Source organism: Rhea pennata, chromosome 2 (assembly GCF_028389875.1).
Source record: "Rhea pennata isolate bPtePen1 chromosome 2, bPtePen1.pri, whole genome shotgun sequence".
In the NCBI taxonomy this organism is placed as follows: Eukaryota; Metazoa; Chordata; class Aves; order Rheiformes; family Rheidae; genus Rhea; species Rhea pennata.
This window is the reverse complement of record NC_084664.1, coordinates 74704583-74720977: the sequence shown is the minus strand read 5'-3', so window position 1 is coordinate 74720977 and position 16395 is coordinate 74704583. Positions and strand designations below refer to the sequence as shown.

The 16395-nt window shown below is 42.1% G+C and overlaps 1 protein-coding gene across 1 annotated transcript in view; it reads left to right on the top strand.

The window, feature by feature from the left end:
- Positions 1 to 12955: 12955 nt before the first annotated feature.
- The window catches only part of TPPP (tubulin polymerization promoting protein), a 62961-nt gene continuing 59521 nt past the window's right edge, over positions 12956 to 16395 (top strand). Inside the window, exon 1 of the mRNA XM_062569768.1 lies at positions 12956 to 13060. The gene's annotated coding sequence lies outside the window, so the exon portion shown is untranslated. The remainder of the gene's footprint in view (positions 13061 to 16395) is intronic.

Here is a 16395-nt window from a genome sequence, read left to right as displayed (position 1 = left end):
ACAGCTTTCCAGGACTTATCTGCCCCAGCAACTCTTCCTCCATGGCCGAAGCACTCAGGCTCCAACCAGTTAACTTTAACAGAAGCTTTGAGTTTGAGCCAGCTGTGGGGGGGGTGATGGTTAAGCAGTCATGTGCTCTGTCCATAAGGATGCAAGTTCTGCTCCCTTGGACACACCAAGACAGGGATCTGTATGGATAATCCCTTCGAAACTGCAGAGACGGAGCACCTGAGGGAGGGAAGACGTAAACATTGTGTTGTACAGATTTGGAAATAGCTTCACTGTTCATATAGTTGTCAGTACATCTAAGCATGCAACTTCCTGCCACTTGACTGAGCTACTGTCTAAGCAGTTCAGTGGCAGCTAGCATTAACTCTATGGATCATTTGAACTGGAGGAGTGGAATTTGGAGCAATGGAAAGATAACACTTCCCCTCTGATAGTTTCACTGCTCAAACCTTTAAGATGACTTCACATGTTGTCAGCTTTTTATAGTTAGATCTATCTTAGAAATCAGTCTATTTACAGGAACACAGTCTTCTTACAGCACAGTTTTATTCTGTAATGATTCTTGGAATGACATAATTTATCCAGGATAGAAATACCAGTAGTTGCATTGCTTAAATCTTCTGGTTTAGATCAATGTAATTGCAGAATATATGCTTGTTGCTAAGAAGCATGCAAGCAATTGATGGAAAAAGGTCACTAAAGGCAGAGAGTTTCCATGTTAATTATTTCTCAAATAGTACAGTTTAACCTTTAGACCTTTCTCCAACTTCTTTTTTATTTCATTTTCCAGAGTTAATGTGCTGCATGCATATGGACAGCTAAGGAAATCAAAGGGAAAGAATTAGCTAATCTTGTATTGATCACACTCTTCTTTCCTAGGGCGGCATGCACAGACTGCTTCTTCAGAAGAAGACAAAATGACCCATCATGTATCAGTAGGATTTCAGTAAGGAGATGTGGACTCTATTTCCAGTTCTGTTTTATGACTGTGAGGAAGTTACACATGCCGTAGCTGTAATAAGCAGCAGCTATAGCATTTTCCATAGCAACACTGGGCTTTCAATAGCTTGTTACTCTGTAAAATCATGCAGACTGAAATCTTCTATGAAATATGTATCAGTCACTGATACAAAGCCTTCATAGGGAGAATCTAGCCAAAGAGTTTGCATGTTCCTAAGATTAAAGGAGAGATGTCATTTACCTGTATTATATTCATCTTACAGTTTTTCCTTTGGAAGATTGCATTTGTTGGTGCTTTCCTGTTAGGGGAAATGGGAAAGAAGGGTAGTTTCCTGATACTAGACTAGTATGTTTTGTTAATGATAGAGGACTTTTGCCTATTGACAACAAATCTGTTTCTGCATGCTTGGAAGACTTGCTAAAGCTTGAAACTGAAGATTGAATGATGTTAGCAGGCTTCAGGGGCTAAACTAGCCTCTCTCTGATCACTTGGAATCTGTCTGTGCTAGTTGCCACAGCAAGGAGGCTTGATCTTATATTTTTAGTTCTCCCTCTTCTCTTCTTGTTGCCAGCCTGGTAGTATGAGACAGGGACATTCAAATCTTGTCACTTGAAGAAAGAGCTGAAATAGGTGGAAAGACAATGAAACCTGGGAAGAATGGAGGCTGGGGCACAACGAAATTTCTGCAGGTAGGTTGCAGTTCTTCTGCAGTGTGGTGAGTTATATGTATAGGGAGCTGTATGTTGATTCAGGGGGTCAGAGTCCAATTCCTATTAGCATGAAGGACCAGGATAGTGTAGAGCAGCAAGCTGTTGCAGAAGAGTTCCCTAATCTTTGATGCTAAGGTTAGGTAATGACTCAGGTAGGAGAGTTCATGCAGGGAAGGAGAAAGGAATTTTGCAAGGAAGAAATTGCAAGGAAGAAAATGTACTTTCTATAAGATAAGATAGATAAGTTCCTAAAGCAAGCCCCTGGAAGCTCTTTGATCTTTTCTCTTTTCTTTTCTTTTCTTTTCTTTTCTTTTCTTTTCTTTTCTTTTCTTTTCTTTTCTTCTCTTCTCTTCTCTTCTCTTCTCTTCTCTTCTCTTCTCTTTTCTTTTTTTTCTTCTCTTCTCTTCTCTTCTCTTCTCTTCTCTTCTCTTCTCTTCTCTTCTCTTTTCTTCTCTTTTCTTCTCTTTTCTTTCCACCCCCCCTTTTATTTTTATTTTTATTTTTTTGAAAGAGTAATATTAGCCAAAGTTGTTTGGCTCTAGAACCATCCTATGTCATGGATACAAACAAATAAACAATAACTTAATAACTTGAACTGCTCTCTGCATACAAGCTGATGGAGAGTACTTATTCTGCCATTTGAATCCTTATAAACTAGAGACCGTACTACCTAGCACAACAGAATAAAGGAGGGAGTGGGACTGAGCAGTGTTGCCAGTAGCAGGAAGATTTCCTTCATGCTGTGAAGTCTGCATGTTATGCACAGTAGACCACAGGCCTTACATTTTCCATGTTGTAGTAAGGTGTCAAGGAAGCATAATCTGGTACTGTGATTTGATGCCCACAAGAACAGGTCTGTGGGTAAACAGAAGGCAGGTCTCTACCAGTGCTCTCTTTAAGCCGCTCTCTCTAATTCATTTTGTTGAAATGCTAAGTAGAACTACCCTTGGTGGCCTTGCAGAAGGAAGTGAAGGGAAAGCAGAGCACATATGCACTAGAAGTGTACATATGTTTGCCTGTGTGCTCCCAACAAAACCCTGCTTACACTTACAGGTGTGGCTGGAGGACATCTCAGTCATGCAGCCAGGGCACTAGCATGATGTAGGGAGACAAGAGCACAGGACCAGGATGGCACATGGATTCCAGTCTCCTGCTCTTGGAGACAGTATGTCACGTAATCCCTGTGACACACTGACTCAGCCATTTTAAAATTAGCTCTTGGCTACTGGAGCAAAGTTTCTCTGAGCTGCAGATTGAATGTGCTGTAAATACAGATATTCACATATCGTGTGGCCCAAACATGGCTGCACTGCTTCCTAGGTCTGCTTAGGTCTGTAGTAAAGACAGACACTTTTACAGACTAATCCTTGTCAGATGTACATGGAATCTGTGAAGGGAAAGCCCTCTGCTTCTTTATAAGTTCTTCCCGGAATCAGGGGTGCTGAGTGGAGGCACCGTGCAAAGATACCATGGAGGATTCACACAGTCATCTCTGGTCCATAGAATCATAGAACTGGTAAGGTTGGAAGGGCCCTCTGGAGATCATCTAGTCCAACCCCAAACGAGTGGCCCATACAGAGATTGAACCCACAACCTTGTCATTATTAGCACCATGCTCTAACCAACTGATCCAGCTGTGGATGCCCCGATCCATCCAACCTCTGTCCCAATCCACAGCCCAGCTGAGGCTGCCTTTCCAGAGAAGTGCTGAGATGTCCACACCATGCTGTCCCAGTGTCCTGCAGTATAGGAACAAGTATGTGGCCAAGCACAGCATTACATGAGAATGAAGAGCCAACTCAAACCTAGCATGTAGGGGCAATGGGTGTAGCTCAGCAACAGCATTGATCAGGCCAGCTCAGTCACGTGGAGCTACATATCTACCTTTGCTGCTCTTCCCAGTCCATCTAATAGTCTGGGTGTTAGTGCAGGCTGCTGTGCAGTAGGGGACATCCCCTCTGCCCTCACCAGAAGGCTGTACCCAGTTGCCAGCTCTCTGGCTGGGAACCTTTTTGTAACATCTGCCTAAATTTTTCATGATCAGTTTGTGCCTGATCTTGTGCCAGTACGTGACAATAAAGAGCTCTTCTCTATCTCAGATGCATTACTCTATGTTGGTGGAGGGGAAGCAGTCAGACACACAGTTTCAGTGGACATATCCAGCCACATTTTTCTAATACTCTCTTGTGAGACAAGCTCTTCATTCCCCTGAGCATCGCAGTAGCCCTTTCTTCTCTCTCCTCTATTTGGGTTCACCTTTTATTTCAATCACAAGCAGGAATAGCTATGAATGCTTTACAATCTTTGCAGCAAAACATTTTTTAAACACAATTTTAGGATGTATTTGCCTTTTCAACAATCTTGCTATGTTTTTGGTCTACTGACAGCTAATACATTGCTTTCTTTGGCTCCCAAATCATTTCCAGTTTTTCTTCAGTTAGTGCCCATCTGGAGTTCTCATATTTTGTACTGTCCAATTTTATCCTCCTACTGTAGTTCTCAGTCATCTGGTTTTACTGTTTTATATCTTCCTCCTCTAAACTGATGATGTCTGCCAGCTTTATTTTTTCACACGGACACTCCAGCTTCTTGGGTCTCAATTACTGAACATAGTAACCCAAAAACTGAGCTTAGAGGAACATCAGCTTTAAGGGTCTAATTAAGGGGCAGAAGAGGAAATTAAATGTTTTTTGTTGCTATTTTGTGATCTTGAAGAAATCATTGACTCTTTCCTCCCCCTTTTCTTTATTATCTAACCTTAAAATAAGATCCACCCTCCTCTTTTAATGTACTTTGTCTAGGAACTTTTTGGGGAAAAAAAAGCAATAGGTGTATGGAGAAGTTTGGACATAGATGTGGCTAAAGCTAAAGCGGACACTCAGATACTTGTTCCTGAAAAATGCAATTGTTCAGATATTCTTAGGTGCACAAAGCTCCCCCATGCACAGCACAGTTGTGCCTGGTTTCCTATGTTAAACCACCCCAGGAAAGGACACAGACTTCAGCAGAGATACTTGCCACTATTATAGGTTGTTGCATCTCCACCAGCAAAGCTCAGTGCAGGACCAATTGATGTTGCAACTAATATAAGAAAACACTGTGAAAGAGCATATAGGAAGAGAAGGTGATTTTTATTTTAAATCTCATTTCACTCATGCTCAGTCTCGTATATATAATTCATTCTTTCATACCCATTCTTTCATACTTACACAGAAGTACTCTCATACAATTCATTCATGTTTAATTCATACCAGCTTTAATGCATCTATTACAAATCTCTGTAATGCTGCATTCAGGTTTTGCTTCAGGAAAGAGAGAGTGAAATTCTCCCTCTTTCACACAATACTTTTATTCCCATCAACTCAGAAAAAAAAAACATACAGTTATAAGGGTTTATCCTCTGAAAGGCTTTATTTAAAATATGCCATTCTGAAACCAGAGCGCTGTCTCTTCAGCTAAAATACCATTAAAACCCAAAATACAGAGCTACATCAGTCAGTGCACTCCATCCTACACTCTTGCTATTAGAAGAAGCACACGATTGGATTTTCAGGCTGGTGGCCCTGAAACATACAGCTCTCTGATTTACTTCTGTAAAAGACTGTATTAGACATGGGTAACTGGCAGAAGTGTTCTGAGGCAGTCATTATGTAATCTGATTTTTCTGAGACAGTTCTGAGTCTAGTGCGATGTATAAAGAATGCCGGTGCAAAATGGAGTGGCTTGAATTGCTCATACTGACTTATTTTTTTCTGGAAACAAAGCAGTCTGTGTTGCGTATTACAATCTTTGTCAAATATCTTTCACAATAAATCTTTCTATAATGCATGATGCTCTTTTTTAACTCTTATATTTTGATTTTTGTTTAACACTTCTCTGCTTTATCCAACTGGTGAATCAACTGTGCTCTTTTTTAGTATTCTCCATTTGTACTTATTCAACCAAAATAATATTCTATCAAGCCAATTATTTATGAATCATGGTCATACAGGGCAATGTAACAATCCACAGTGCCAGAGCTTTTAAAACTGAACAATATAGCTTTGTGCTAGGAAAGATAAGGGTTAACTCACAGTCCAGAGTGCATTGCATTCATCTAGCCCTAAGGATTTTGATGTTCTTGGAAACCTGAAGAAGTTGCTCTGCTGATTCTAGTTATTCTCACACCTCCCTACTTTATGAGACTAATCCCTTTTTCTGACTCCCATAAGAAGTTCTGCTGTTGTAATAAGGGATCACCCTTTTGATTGGAGGGGCCTAGCAAACAGATTTCTAACGCTCCAACATTTTTTGGTTTCATAATTTAGTAGTGCATTTTTTTATGGCACATCAAGTATTATCCACCTGCATATCTCTATCTGAGCACTAGTTATTGTTTTTCTCCTTGATGATATACATATATATATATATATATATATATATATATCCAATAGAAAAGCACAAAGCTGGCAAACTGTGTACGGTTTGCTCTGGGCAATTCAAGGCAAATATGATTTTTATGCTCACATCTGACACAGACTGAGTTTATACGATGAAAAATCCAATAACGCCTAAATCCAGTATTTATCTGTATAATGCCTAAATCCAGTATAAATTCAGTTTAATTATTACCATCTAAATGTGGCCTGAGACTATTTTAGGAAAAGCCTGATCCCATACTGGAGACTGGTAATGTAAATCTGCCTTCAGCAACACTTTGACATACGACAGCATGAAATCAAGTGTTTGACTGTGGACCTATGTTCTACTCTGTCACACTCTTACAGTGGTGGTAACAGTGGCAGACGTCTAATTGAAATACCTGGAGACAATGACCAACTTCACCATAATTTGACAGAGGGTATTTCTGTACCTCTTACTGCAAAGGAGCAATGCTTAACTCTGTTGGAAAGCAAAAAACTTTGCATTAGCTCTCATTATTGACTTGAAAATAATTTTCTTTCCTATTTTATCTCATTTAAACCTTTATTTTTTGCACATAAGCAAATAGTTGGAACAGTGGAGTGCTGCTGTGCATGCAAGGTATTTTATTTTTGTATTTCCTTTTGAAGTCATGTCAATAACTTTTAGACACACTAATTCTGCCTTGAAATAGGAACCTCTCAGTCTGCCACTGCCTTTTTCCAAAGGTGCATTGTTCTTTTGCCATTGTTGTCCGACTACCCTACAGCATCCCAGAGCATTTCAGGCCCTGTTTCCAAATTACTCCCCTTAGATTCTGCCTGCTCTGACTCTTGCTGACTGTTTGCATCATATTTTGTAGTTGCTTTTGTGTGTGATCTATGAAGGCCAAGATAAAGAGAGGGCCTCAGCTATTCAAATACTTCTACAGAATTAGCACGAAGTGGTGAAATATGGCGTTAGAACTAGAACCTTTAGCAATACTTCATTGCGTTAGGCTCTTTGCTTCTTGTTGTGTGGAACCACATGCTCCCTAATAGCACAGCAGAGATGAGGGGGGAGAGATGAGGGTCGCTAGGCTGAGTGACAGCAGGCCCACACACTGCATCAACGTGTATTCCTGCCGAAGGGGTGAGCTTGAACAAAGCTCTGCTTATCTTAGCGTACTGGAGAAAGAATGTATCACAACTAACACTGTTGGCTAGGCTTACTTTATTATCTCTAGCTAAGAAAAAGAGACGACCCGTGATAGCTGCTTGGATTACAGTCACTTAGTTTTAACACAAATCTGCAGCCCTATCACTTCATTTCCTAATCAATGAATGCTTGGTAGCAGTAGTGTGCTATCAAATATAACAATAAAATAATTCTTGCTTTCACACAAAAACAATAGCTGTAGAATTTAGTGCTGAGGGCAGCTAGCAAGATTTGGGATGAACAAATTGCTGAGCTTAAGGAATATTTCAATGTTCTCATAGCTGCTGAAACAAGTAGTTAAACTGAATAAACAGGCTTCCCAGATCTGAGCAGTTAATTGTTGCAGAGGACCTAAAGGACCCCTTCTATCCTGTGGGAAATCTTGGTAAGGTTTTTAACTTTTGACTTACCTACATCTCCCTGAAGCATCAGAAAATGTAGATCATCAGTGCTGAAAAAATCCCCCATTAAGAAAATCTAATGTGTGTGCATTTCTGTGTGAATACTGTCAAGTTTTGTTTATTCTTAACTGCAACGCTGAAATCTGTGGTTTTGGGCTTCACTGATGCTTACTCTCTCTGCAGTTTTGGTGTTTGCTTCTTGTCCACTTCCCCTCCTAGCAGCAGAAAGAAAAGGGTGATTTATGTCTCCTCTTGAGAGTATTTCAGGCTCTGAAAATCATAAATGTTGAGCTAACAAGGATAAAGTGAAGTTGGGAAAGCTGCAACAAAATGTTTTTCAATTGTTAACAGAAAAAAAAAAGAAAAATGGATAATGCTGTAGTAACCACTTCAGTCTTTATGATTCAGACTACTGATATTTAGAGTTGTGGGCTTTTGAAATTGAATGAGCAGTCTTTAAGTCACAGGCTGTTTATTTCATGTAGAGCTAAGATCTGGCTTCACATCACTAAATTTGCTTCTCTGATCATTTTTTTCCCTTTTAAGTAATAGTTTTGTGCTTCAATCTCTGTGTGTCCCTCAGATATCTTTACTGTAAAATAGATTATCTATAATCTATACTTGAAAAACAGAAGCAGAGGGGGACTGGTACAACAATGAGCAAAATGCTCAAATACACTGCTGGAATCTAGATTTCTTAAATCCTGACCAGGTTTATTTGTTGCAGAAGCCTGCCTTTGCTAGAACTGTTTTACATTGCCCTATTTCATTCCTATCTGCTCTTTCTTGGGGTGTGGGAACAGACAACGTGAATCAGAATAACATCCTGCATGAAAGAAAGAGCATGTAATAAGGTACTCCCTAAAATACTCTCTGTGCAAGAGAGAAGAGGCAGTAGTAGAGGCTGGGTTTGACTTGATGGGTTTTGAAGTTCTGACGGCTTTGATTCAAGTCCAAATTGTGATTAATGTTGTTTTGTCATGGGAGCTTTGGCAAATAACTCAGGAACTGCCTCAGAGCCAGCCGTTTGAAGGATTGTGCCCTGCATTGTTACTGCTGTCAAGTTATTCCATTAACACATGCACACATCTTCAGAGCTCCTGTATTTGCATCAGCTTGTTATTAATTTATATTTCAGTAAAACTGACAAGCAGCCACACTTGACTGGTGCCACAGTGTTATTCCGAGTTACAGAACAGTGTGCAGCATTAATAATAATTAATAATTAATAACAATAAAGTTAATTATTAAAAAAATGCAGAAAGAGCTGAGCCCAACTTCCCACACAGGAAATTGGCCCTTTATGCTTGGCTTACCCACCTGTTTGAAGTGCTGCCCTGTTTTTTATACAGCTAAATATTCTTTGCAATTTTATCTCTGAAAACTTATTTGTATTGCTAGTGGTGCTCTGGCAGGTTCGAGTCACTTTTGTCCTCCTGTAAATGATTGTGACTATATATGTAGCTGTACATATATTGCCTATGTGTTACATGTTGACAATATCTGTACTGAATATCCACACTATATATACATATACAAATGACTATATGTACGTATATGACTATTTATATAGCTTGGAAAATTGTACTTGATTTTCCCCTAGCAAAAGAATGCTGGGGTAGACTCTTGACAAACTTTGACATTTTGTATCTATACCAAGAAGTGGTTAAAAAAGTAACAGTAGATTTTCCCAGTGGAGTGACTCTCAGTGGAATGGAACATTTAGAAATGATGTTGTCATTTTCATGGAAGTTTCAACCAAAATAACACTCTGTTTCACACAAATATTCTGACTAAAATTTGTCATGTTTGCAAATTGCAAGTAGAAAGTGACCTTTCATAGTAATAGTGCAATCTTGACAATACATCTTACTGCTCAGGTGATGACTTGCAAAAGCTTTTTATTTACTCTTTCTTAATTCTGGTTCAAGTTATGATGATGTTAGCTCACTGAATGCTCAGTGTTTATGGCATGTGCTGTGTTTGTCAGAGCTGCAGCTCATCTCCCTCAATCCAGGCACTAATGGTGGCCATGAAGGTCTCCTGTTTTGGTGGCACTAGCTTTGTACATTAATAAAGGAGCTGTCTGAACAGGAAACGCAGTCCTCTTCTTATAGAAGACTAGAGAAGAAAGGAAGAAAAGGCCAAAAGACACTGTAAAGAATTAATATGAGGATAAACACTACAGAAATAACACTGGCATCTGAGAAGCATTGAGACTTGAAGCAGGAAGCAAAACAGATTATTTTGAGAAAAGTGAAGGTAAAAGGAAGTAATGAAGCCATTCATATAATAGTAATATAATGTCATATAATGTCATATAAATGGAACTGCTCATAGTATTTTATACTGGAAAGTATGACCAAAGACAGCTCTGTGGCTTTGAAGAGAAGCTATGCCAAGTGCCAGAAGCAGGTCTGCAGCACTCTTAGAAGATGTTGTATTGAACTGAGAGAAGAGCTAGCACAATAGCTGGTGGGGAGAATGATGCAGGGAAATGTCTGTCCAGTTTATTTTGCATAGATTGGCATGATCAATAATATTCTGGAATTTAGCCTGAAATCTGGCTGTGTTTTCCTTATTATGAAAATCTGAAGGAGGAAACTGCAGGCCCATTTTCCCAGCCTCTCTAGCCATCAGCCCAGGCACCAGACAGACCATCCTTAAATCACAGCATGTAGAAAGGAGTATTGAAAAGGAATTCTGCAAGGAGCTGTGCAAGACCTGGGGTATGGCTGCTATCTGCAGTCTGCTCAGTTGCTAAGGGAATGAGCTCCCATTGCAATAGTTTGGGAATGTACAGCCAGAGTTTGTGAGAGGGAATGACATTGCATCAGTCATATTTGCAAATGTTGATTTAGAAGAGGAAAAGAATATCTAAAATGTTAGGTCACACTTGTGAATTATCAGGTCAGATCACAACTGAGCTTACACAAGGGCCTGCGCTTAGAAAAAGAAAGTATAACCCAACTGCAGTTTACAAATGCAGCTGTACTAACCCCCTGAGGAAATGCAGCTAATCTTAGGATGAAGTAGTAAGATCTGAAGATCATGCTTTCTGGTAGAGGATTTTTTTATTTTTATTAATTTTTTTAATGAATGGACTTCCAGCAAAAATGAGACTAATTTAGAGTTGGACTATTTTCAGGGTTTGCTGCAAGGTTCTTTTCTGTGACAGAGCATTTTTGCTATTGTCAGTATAAAACTGAATACATTATTATTTGAAGAAAACTCATTCTTTGTGCAGGGAGGAAAGAAGAATTCTGGGAGCTCTAGGGAATTCTCTATATTGATGTAATTTTTTCATGCAATGTAAGTGCACTGAGCAATGTAGAAATTCACTCAATAGATGTGTGTGGCATTTATATCATTTTAATTTTCTGAAGATATGTCCAAGGTACACTCAGTATTTGATGGCAGCATGAGCTACAAATGAAAATAAATGTAAATGTCTGCTTTCCTGCTTTCGAGTATGAGATGGGTTAATTTGCACACAGGATTAAAATGAATCTAAAGTTACATTATTGAGGTACTGTGATAACCCTAAAAATGGATTTTTGTGGTTTTTTGTACTAGACTTCTCTAAAATTAATTTGATAGCTGTAAAAGGCAAGGGTCTTGAATAACAAACTTTAGACGAAGAAGGAAATTAAGCTTTTCTTTTTCCCACAGATTCCCTTACCCCACCCCACCATAGTCCCTGGAGGGTGACCTACCTGGTTACACACTGAAAAGCAGAAGGGAGGCCAGCAAGGATTAGGCTGGCAGAACATGCTTGCCCTGAGGTATCCTTGAGTTATTTTTCTAAGGCGTTTCTCTTTACCAAAACTGGATGATGGCACATTTTCCAGTAGTGCACATTTAACATGTTAGTCCTAGGAACTAAATCTCTAAGTTCCTGCTCAGAGAAAGGGAGTCCCTGGCCTAGTGGCTCCCAGGATGGGGAGAGCCATGAGCCCCACAGTCACCATGTGAAAGCCACCAGATGAGTCGGGGGAATGGCATCTTCCAGGCTGGGGGTGCCACTGCCTTGGGGTTTGGAATGCAGGGAAAGAGCATCTTGGGATTGCACAAGACTTACTGTGGGATTTTTTTGGGGGGGGATCAAAGTGGGGAAGAACAAGCATGGGAAAATTGAGTGATAAGAGGATAAAAGGGACTGATGAGATGTGAACAAGTGGCTGGTTAGCATGCTTGCCTGGCCATGCCCCGTGCCTCACCAGTGCAGCCTGTTTCTCCTGTCTTCTCTTTAAACTTAATTTCTAATGCTTTTCCTGGGTGAAGGGACTCTATTCTGTGTTCATGTGTGTGTATGGAGGTCTGAGGGCTGGCAACTGGAGTTTGGACTGGTCAAGCCAGACTAGCCAGTGAGTAGGTCAAGTGGGTTGGGAACCAGGCACGTCTCTGGGAAGGAGTTCACTAGAGGAGCTGGCTACTGGTGGGACTAGCGAGCTAGTGGCTGGCTCCAGCCAGACCAACTGCTGGAGAGCCGAAAGGTTGCCCGAGGGTGACTGAGAGACCCATCTGCAGGTGCATCTCCTTGCAGGGTGGCAAGGATCCAGCTGCTGGAGTGATCCACATTGCTTTTCTGTATACGCTCCCCAACAACAGACCTTCTTGCTGGTCATCCAAAGAGGTGCGATTTCTGTGACTGCTAAGTGCTTTGACTGGTGCTGATCTGTTTAGCTGGCTGCATGTATACGTGTGTCTGTGCTGCATGCATGGTTTGTTGTGTGTGCTCTTGCAGGGAACACACGCTGAGCCTCACTCGTAGCTGGATGCGGGGGCACGGAGCTGCAGCAGCCTGACCCGCACCGGGCTTCGGGATTTAAGGCTGTACCTTCTTTGCCTTGCCCCTAGCTGGGCAGCCGGTACTGTCCCTGGCCTCAGGCCAGCTCCGGCGGGCGGCGACTGGGGGGCGGCGGCGGCGCTGCCGCCCCGGGCGGGCGGGCAAATCCACTCTGAAAAATTACTTCCTTTCGGCGGCTTCGGGCCGGGCCAGCGGCGAGGCGGCTGTGCGCTCCGCGCCCACCTGAGTGCGGCACCTGCCCCGGGGCAGGCGGCGGGCGGCCCGCTGCGCCCGGCCATGTAAGGCAGCGGCGGCGGCGGCGGCGGCGGTGGCGGCGCCCTCTGCCTCCCCCGGGCCTGCCGCGGGAGGCGGGGCGACGGCGGCCGGACGGACCGGGCCGCCTATGGCGGTGCCTTGCGGCTGGCAGGGGGCGGGCGCCGGCCAACGGCTGCGCGGGGGGCGGGTCGTGCCGCACCGCGCCGCTCCGCACAGCGCCGTGCCGGGCTGGACTGACAGCGGCTGACAGTCTAGCGGCAGCCCGGGCCAGGCGCAGGTTGGGCTGCAGGAGCCGCCGCCCCGCGGAGAGCCGCGGGTAAGTGGGCGCCTCTCGCCGCGCGGGTGAGGCAGGGGGCGGCGCGCTGAGCGTGCTTTTGCGCGATTTTATTTCATTTTATTTCATTTTATTATTTTATTTTATTTTATTTTATTTTATTTATTTTATTAATGCTCCCGCGGCTAATTGAGGCGCCAGGGCGGGCGCGCTGGCGGTGCTGTCGCCACCTGCGCGCAGCGCTGCGCCCCGGCGGCCCCTCGCCGTCGCGCCCGTTACATAACGACGGCGGGGGGCGGCGGGAACCGCGGCTTTCTGCGGGCTCCGCGCCTGTCTCTCGCCCTCTGCCTCCTCCGCGGCAGCCGCCGCCCAACCATGTCCCCGTTCCCATCCCGGGCCCTAGCACGGAGCCAGCAGCCCCGTCTAGGGAGAGCTATGGGTAAAAACGGTTTGCCCACCTCATCCTTTCCTCCCCCCCCCCCTTTTCACCCCTTTTTTCCTCCTTTTTTTGGGACCCTCCAAGGGGCTTTGCCGCCTCGGACCGCCCCTGCGCCACGCAAGGCAGCATCTGGTGTGGGAGAGGGTTTAGGGATTGCGGCGTGAGCTCTGCAGGTGTAAACCCACGCACCGGCTTCAGGGGTGGGAAACGGAAAACAAAACCCGGTGGATTAATCTGCTCTTCCCAACCCTAACTGCCTATTTTGAAAACAAACTATATATATTATATCATTACCCCTCACCTCCGCAGCAAATCAGCAGGATTTGTAAGTATTTGTTCAATCCTGGGTTAAAAGATATTGTACCTCAGTGAAATTCTTCCACAAGCAAGCTGGGGATGTGCTGCAAGATGTTGAATATGCATTTGGAACATATATCTTAAACACTGACAGCTTTGAATCTTGCAGTTGGTTGCTGACTGACAGAACAATTTTCCTGTTGATATTTTGCAGGGTCTACAAGGGCAGGATTGTAGGGGAAATTTTTATTGAGTTGGCAGAGGCTTGCATAACCTTATATTTATTAAGAAAAGATTAAGATATTTAATAAAGATTTTTACAGATCCTTCCCCCACACAACCTCACCCCTAAAAATCAGAAAGCTGTACTGAATGCTCTTGTACCTTTCTACATAACAGCCATATGCCTGCAAATAGTCTGTCATTGGTAACTGCTGAAGTGTATGTCCAGTGTTAAATCATAGCACAGTGTAATGCTTGGACAGTATGCATTGCAAGGATCAAATTGCAGATAAAGTTCACATAGGAATCTCCTGCAGTGATTACACCTGACTCTTGTAAATGTGAGAAAGGGTCTTTATAAATGGAAATATCCGTCTAGCGGTTAGTTGTTTCTGTGCCTGATTTAATCTGTGGATTGACTGTGCTGAAAAAGAGTATCTTTTTTTTGATAGATAAATTCATTCCAGTTATTCCCTAAGTAGGCAAATATACAATAGAAAATGTTTTACTTGAAGATTGAGCTTAATTAGAAAAGAAGGCACTTTTAAGTAAGGGGGGAAGCAGGCAGTTTTGTTTGTTTATGCTATATAAATGTATTCTGAGTGTGTGTAGAGATGGCCAGATGTATTTAATATCATATCTAGGAGTGTGTTAGAGGATGAACCATTTAATGTTTCAACTTGATAACTTGCTCTTAGATAATACGCTAAGATATAAGTTAAAATAATTCATCCAATATTTTTGTTTCATTGCATGCTTGGATTATATAAGTCTCCAGTGTGAGGATGTGACTGCATCTGCAAACCTGTTTCATTGCATTGAAGAAATGGCAAGAATACTCTTTCCTCTGGGGTAGTTGTTTGTTAATGTATTGTCCCTTTTATTAGTGCAAACCTGCTGCTTCCTGCCCTTGTATAAGTGAAACAAACTCTTAGGTTTTCAGCAAGCAATTACAGGGGTATTTGTTCTCTCCAAAGCCATTTTTTTTTGAGTAACTGAAATTAAATGCAGGTATGTAATTCTCATCCCTTGAATTCTCTGTCATACTGGTATGACCGTTCCATTTTAGAGGGTTAAAGAAGTAACTAAGATACATTGTGCTTGTTGTGAATTACCAGTTCTCACCTGCCTTACATTTATCATTTGTTTTAACAGAGCTGTAGTGGAGACTATAGTACTGCTGAACAGCAGCCCAGCTGTGATTAAGTCTTAGTACTGCTATATTCTTGTATTTCCCTTCTTCTCAGCAGTGGAAGTTCTCTTTTGACTTAAGCCTTTTCTCTCTCTCTCTCTCCTCTCGGTTCAGTCTTGTGCTATGTGCTGTCCCTGGGCATAAATGCTTTTAGATGTCTCTGCCAGCAGGTTAAAAGGAGACATTTTGTTCATCATTTGTATTGCATTAGTGTCTAGGAGCTGTGGTCAGCTGTGAGTATTAAGTCTCAGGGTTCTTTTAGTCCCTGTGAGTGTCCATAAGCTCTGTTTTCTGTGATCAAATTTTCTGTCTGTCAGTGGCATCAGCATGGTTCTCTTGATGTTTATTTGCAGGTGTTATGCAAAGGCTCTCTGTTTTACTGGTGATGTTTGAGGAAATCTCCCTACTCAATGTCTGACTGGCCAGTCTTTTCTTGATAGACCATGAGAAAATATCTTACCTAAGCAGTTGAGGCTTCTCTTGCATTTTGCTTTAATCAGTGTGAATTTCTTCCCCCCCCCCCCCCCTTTGAAAAGTGCCATATTCACTTTCTTCTTTGAGGATTGTTCTGAATGCTGGCTTATATCCTTACCAGTACGTGGAACGGCAAAATTTTGGGGGCTTACTGATTTCTTCATCTGACAAAGATGGTAGTAGAGCAGAACAGAGCTGGGAATAAATACCCAGTAAGTGGGATCCTCAGATGGTATAGGGCTACATAATGGGAGGAGGGGAGGAAGATAAAATTCACCATTACATAAGTCCAGGTGGATTCATTTGTTGATGCTGCTGTCATCGTAGTTGAAATTTTATGTGAGTGGTGTGGTGGTATTACAGGGTATTATGGTTAAGAGTGTGTAGACAGATGTAAAAAAAAATTTTGTTTGTTTGTAAGTGTTGGTGGGTGAAAGCATGTTTTTAAAAATATATTCTAATGCAACTATTGCTCTTAATGGCCTATGCATGTGTGTATAGGTGCTTCAATTATACATATATAAAGAGGTGATTTTTATGAAGTAGTCTTTTGGAGAGGAGGAGTGTAATTTACTGAGAAATAAAGTTAGTGGTCAGTGCTCTTGTAGCATTGACTCTGCAGGTGAATAGCAACAGTTTTTGTGATAGAAAGGTAGGAGCCGCTTGTCAATAGTCAAAGTAATCTGTGCTTGATAATATCTTTTCCAAGGTTGTTCCTTTAATGGCATATATAACTTCATCAGAGTCTAAAAT